This window comes from Apodemus sylvaticus, chromosome 18 (genome assembly GCF_947179515.1).
Source record: "Apodemus sylvaticus chromosome 18, mApoSyl1.1, whole genome shotgun sequence".
Lineage (NCBI taxonomy): Eukaryota > Metazoa > Chordata > Mammalia > Rodentia > Muridae > Apodemus > Apodemus sylvaticus.
Window position 1 is genome coordinate 67,519,209 of NC_067489.1, and position 6,108 is coordinate 67,525,316.

General features: G+C 41.9%; 1 pseudogene; it reads left to right on the plus strand.

Moving 5' to 3' along the window:
* Positions 1 to 1,204: 1,204 nt before the first annotated feature.
* On the plus strand, positions 1,205 to 1,516 carry LOC127668700 (60S ribosomal protein L36-like; annotated as a pseudogene).
* The last annotated feature ends 4,592 nt before the right edge of the window (positions 1,517 to 6,108 follow it).

The following is a 6,108-nucleotide window of genomic DNA, read 5'->3' on the forward strand; positions in this document are numbered from 1 at the left end:
TATTCCTCAATGTTTATAAGCTTAAACATCAATTCCATAGTTCCTTTTCAAGTTGTAAGTGTCTCATCAAAGTAGACCAAGATTTACAAGGCTCTGTTACTGAGATGACAAAATATTTTCTTTCACTGTAAGTCCATAATATTCTTCATAGGAGGTATATAGTGAGGGCAACATCCAGGAGAGTGAATGTCTTAGCTTAGTGGTTTCCACAATAACATAAACTCCTTCCATACTCTACTCTACCACAGTAAAGAACTGTTAAACACTTTCCAATTAATGTGATTCTCTTATACTACCCTCAAGACACTATTAGAAATTATGAATTCAAAAAGCAAAAACTGGAAAAATGAGTTTACTAATTTCAACTAATTTTATCAAAGATAGTTAAATCAAGAGAGGAAATAAATCTATAAAAATTATTTTAGTTCAGCACAAAGACACATGAATAGATTTTTTAAATGTTTCTTGAGTTTTTCAGTAGTTTTAGTAATAAAAATGTAAATGTTCACTACTTTTGTTTTATATAACAGACTTTTTACTTATTTAAATGAATACGTATAATGTAACTTTTTTCCTTTGAATCATATGAAACTTTATTGGTTTGCATATAAAACCAAAAAAGTTTATGATTTCAATTTCATAATATTAATTGCAAACTATAATGTCCACACGTATAAATTAATGTAAAGTATAGCCAATTAAATGACAGTCATATTTATCTAGTGCAATGTTTAAGATGAACCTAAATGAAATACAATTTAATATTGTTTTCTCTTCATTGCCCTAGAAACAAAATTGATTTAGAAGTGATATGGTGACCACCAGTCACTGTGACGTTGTTTCAGCAATTAGGCTGTTTAGGCAATATGTTGTTGCACTTCATAAAAATGCTCTCTGGATTAAACACACATGTGTATCAAGATTAGAGACAAAGAAATATAATGTCTATTTGCAATAGACTAATAAATAGAAAACCTGTTTATTTTTTTCTATTGTTCTCTATGCTATATTATTTATAGAAAATAATGAAATAAACCTAGTCCTCCACAAACCATGAAGTGCACAATATACGATACAGGTAAACAGATGGAGCCTGGATAATTGAGTAGAAGGAACTAGCAACTTCCAGGAAAGTAGGTTAGAGAATAAGCTTGAAATAACAAACTGGGCTTCCTGTCCTGGCCGTGGTAGGAGAGCAGCAGCCATGGCCCTGCGCTACCCCATGGCCGTGGCCTCAACAAAGCCACAAGGTGAAGAAGAACATCAGGGAACCAAGACACAGCCGGCCTCGGGGCGCCTCACCAAGCGCACCAAGTTCTCGAGGGATGCGATCTGGGAGGTGCAGGGCTTCGCTCCCCAAGAGCAGAGCGCCTTGGAGTCGCTCAGTGTCCACAGACACGCGCACACTCTAGTTCATCAAGAAGAGGGTGGGCGCGCACATCCGGGCCACGAGTAAGCGGGAGGAGCTGGCAATGTCCTGGCAGCCATGAGGAAGGCATTCGCCAAGGAAGATTGATGAACCATCCCCCATAAAAGATAGTTCCAAAAAAAGAAAAAAAGAACAAAATGGCAGTCTTCAGAGTTTCAGCAGGTGCACATTTTATTTCCTTTCCTATCACTGCAGTTTACCTGTCTAGACAACTGTCATGGAGGTTTTTATCCTTCAAAAGAAGCAAATTCACTTGCCTGCATAGTGAATTTCTGAGGCAGGATAATTTGTTTATAAACATTAATATTTGACTTGCCATATGTTCATTTGCTTCTTCGGGCAGGAACCCCTGTAGCACAGGGTGACATAATAAGTTATATAAGATGATACAGGATTTCTGCTCAACTTTTCACAGGATCTGGATACTGAGATTGCAAAGATTCAGCACCAACAAGTTTTATGCAGTGCTGAGGACAAATATCAAAACTTTGTGTCTGTTAACCCAGTAATTTACCAACTGAGTTGTACTACGAATTCTGTGTATTTCATTTAATCAGAGCAAAATGCTTCTCATTATTTAAAAATGTGTGTCACAGCAGAACTGAAAAAAATTAGAGCACCATAGATGCAAAGTTGTGCTGACTCGTCTAGTTCAGGCCTGTGTTCAAAACTAAGAAAAGAGAGAGAAGAGAGATGAAGACACCAAGAGTGACAGAGTGAGTAGAATTTTATCTCAGAAATTAAAATAATCTGCACATGATTGGGATCTGGGATTATGCTGGTTAATATTTTGTCTAACAGAGTCAAACAGGGTGACATTACGTATATTATATTCATCTCACATAATGAAATCATGACCCCCAAACACATGTTCTTTACACTTGCAGTTCCTAAAATTTCAGGGACAATAATATCCAGTCTCAAGGCTGAGGTGAGAAATTGTGCTCATAATGATTGCTTCATGCTGGGGATTTGTGAGAACACATTCTCAGATACTGTAATAGGGCCTCACAAATGAAAAGAATAAGATTCTTTAACAATGAAAATAAATGTATTAGTAAGAAGCCTTTGAGATTCATATTGAATAACCCTACACTGACCTGAGCCTTCTGTTCTTTCTTTGAGCTATTTTCCAGAGCTCTGTAAAATGTAAAAAGGCCAGAGTCTGAGGCACTGATCCAGAAAGCTTTGCCCTGTAGCAAAGAGGAACTACACCTGTGACAGGGCAGATTCTAAGGTAATCAGTAAGGTTGTGTGTAAGGAAGGTTGAATGTCTGTGAATTTGTAGCCCAGCAAGCCTGCCCCTGTATACCACAAATTCAACATTTTGTTCAGGTAGAATGTAATAGGCATTGGATTTCTGAAACCATACAGAAAACAGAATTGTAAACTACCACAGTAACTCTGCATATATGGTAATGAAAAGCAGTAACACAAAGTTGTCCATAATTCTTTCTTTGTTATTAAAGAGCCTGTTATAGTAGTGAGGTAATCTGATTTCTGATGTTACGTTTACTTAGCATTACTTGAGTTAACAAGTTTTGGATATACATGAGTTTAATAGTGTGGATGCTCATATGCACTGCACATGTGTTGGCACTCACTACACATGTGTACACTTGCTAATGTGTAGGGAAGCTGAGGTTGACAAGACTCTCTTCCTTGACTCTCTGTCTTATAAATTAAGCTTGCTGCATTGTCCAGATCAGCTAGCTGCTTGCTCCTAAGTTTCTGTCTGTGCCTCTGAGAGAGAATTACAGGCCAGCTTATATGCCTAAAACTCTGTTCATCTGCAGTACATTATTTACAAGAAAGAGTAATTATGCTGTGGTCTTAGTCACTTTCCATCACAGTGCACCCTTCACATTCATCTCCACACAGTTTTGTAGTAGTGATTGCCATCAATATGTACTTGGTATATTTTACAATAATATTCAGGAACAATAGTCATGATTTGAATTCAGTTATTTTCTTAAAGTTCTGTATTGAATCTCAAGATTACAAAGTCCTAAAAGGAAAACAATAAACAACCTTGAAATAATGTGTTCAGCTATTTCTTCTCATATGTGCTTGTAAGTTTTTTTCTTAGATCCACACATATCTTTTCCTCGGATTCTTTGAGTATTCTCTTTGAAAATAATTCAATTAAAGTAAATAAGTGAAATGTATTTGTTTAAGATTTATATTGCGGAGATCGGCGGCGGCGGCGGCAGCAGCAGCGGCAGCAGTGGCTGCTCCAGCTGAAGGGCCATCAGCAGTGGAACCAAGGCGTCACAGGGACCAGTTAGGCCCTGCGCCCACGACCACTGACCTTCGCTGACCAGCCGGACAGCAAGCAGCTGCAGTTGTGCGGCGCCTTTCCTGCACGGAGGCCACTTCAGAACTCGGCCTCCCACCAGTCAGGAGAGGAGGATCCATCTTGGTTCCGTACTCCAGGAATCGGACAGACTGAGGTACACAAACATAATCCGAGGCCAACACCGCGGTGGTCTGAGCCCGACGGGCGTTGGCCTGCACCCAGGCCCTGGGCGGGTCGGGGGGCCATCGGGGTGCCAACCCAACCAGGAGGTTTTTTGCCCAGGCCTGCGAGCGCGCCGCCGCCATTTTGCCTGCAGGACGACAGAGAGCTCAGGCGGGCAGACCTGTAACAGGCATAGCCTAAGGCTAACAAAGCGGGGGTCCAGGCCCCAAAAGGCACAGGACTGACCCCAAGAACTGGGCGGCTTGGTGGGCCATCTGTGAGTCAGCCCGCCCAGGTGATTGTTAGCAAAGCAGACTCTCCCGGCGCTTTCAGGGAGCGCGGGCGCACACGCCCGCCATTCTAGTCACCTGGCAAACCCAATTAACAGTCAAAGCCGTAGGGGAACTTTGCTCGGACCTTGGCCTCCCAGGCTTTTGCCTGGACTCAGGGACTGGGCGGCCAGGCTAACCTTGTGTGCGATAGCCCGGCTGGCAGATCGGCTGCCCAGCGGAGTGAGCGGAACTCAGGGGAGGTCACAGTAGCATACACCGTCGGCACTCCCAGGGAGTGCACACGGGCTCCATCTGCTCCACAGACACAATCTGGGGCAAGGCCTCAGGCAGAAGCCCTTAGCTCTACTCTCTCCGCTTCCGGATCCAGATCAGTCTGGGCGGCAGCATTACATCTCCAAGTCCTGCAAGTGGCTAGCTGGGCTTCCGGGCGGCCAGCTGGGAGAAGTCAGTGTGCTCCAGTGAATCCAGCGGGCCCCAGCGGGAGCCTTCGGGTGCCTGCTTTGGGATCTGAACAGCCTGGGCAGCAGCACACTGTCTACAAGCAGTGCAGGAGGTAAGCTGTGCACCAGAGGCCAACTGGGAAGGGGCAGCTTGCACTGGTGAGTCCAGCACTGACAAGATAAACTAACACCAGTGAGATCTAGATGGCAAAAGGCAAACGCAGGAACGTCACTAACAGAAATCAAGGCAATATGGCAACATCTGAACCCAATTCTCCTCTACCAACATGTCCTGGATACCCCATCACACCAGTAAAACAAGATTTGGATTTAAAATCACTGGTCATGATGCTGGTACAGGAACACATGAAGGTCATACATAAAGAAATTCAGGAGACAATGGATCAAAAGGTAGAAGCCCTTGCAAGGGAAACACAAAAATCATTGAAAGAAATCCAGGAGAATACAAAAGCCAACAAGGAGGAAATGCAAAAAACACTTAAAGAAATACAGGAGAACTTTGCTCAACAGGCTGAGGTCATGAAAGACGAAACACAAAAATCTCTTAAAGAAATACAGGAGAACTTTGGTCAACAGGCTGAGCTCATGAAAGAGAAAACACAAAAATCTCTTAAAGAATTACAGGAAAACACAAACATGCAAGTGAAGGAGCTAAGCAAAACCATCCAGGATCTAAAATCAGAAGTAGAAACAACTAAGAAAACTCAAAGGGAGACAACTTTGGAGATAGAAAGCCTTGGGAAGAAATCAGGGGACAGAGATACAAATATCAACAACAGAATACAAGAGATAGAAGAAAGAATCTCAGATGCTGAAGATTCCATAGAAACCATGGACTCAACAGTTAAAGAAAATGCAAAATGCAAAAAGCTTGTAACCCAAAATATCCAGGAAATCCAGGACACAATGAGAAGACCAAACCTAAGGATTATAGGCATAGAGGAGAGTGAAGATTTACAACTTAAAGGGCCAGCAAATATCTTCAATAAAATTATGGAAGAAAACTTCCCTAACCTAAAGAGAGAGATGCCCATGAATATACAAGAAGCCTACAGAACTCCAAACAGACTGGACCAGAACAGAAATACTTCCCGTCACATAATAATCAAAACACCAAATGTTCTAAACAAAGAAAGAATACTAAAGGCAGTAAGAGAAAAAGGCCAAGTAACATATAAAGGAAGACCTATCAGAATCACAGCAGACTTTTCACCTGAGACTATGAAGGCTAGAAGGTCCTGGGCAGATCTCATGCAGACTCTAAGAGAACACAAATGCCAACCAAAACTACTATATCCAGCAAAACTCTCAATCACCATAGATGGAGAAACTAAGATATTTCATGACAAAACCAAGTTTACCCAATATCTATCCACAAACCCGGCCCTAAAAAGGATAATAGGAGGACAACACCAATACAAGGAGGGAAACTTCACCCTGGAAAAAGCAAGATAGTAACCTTTC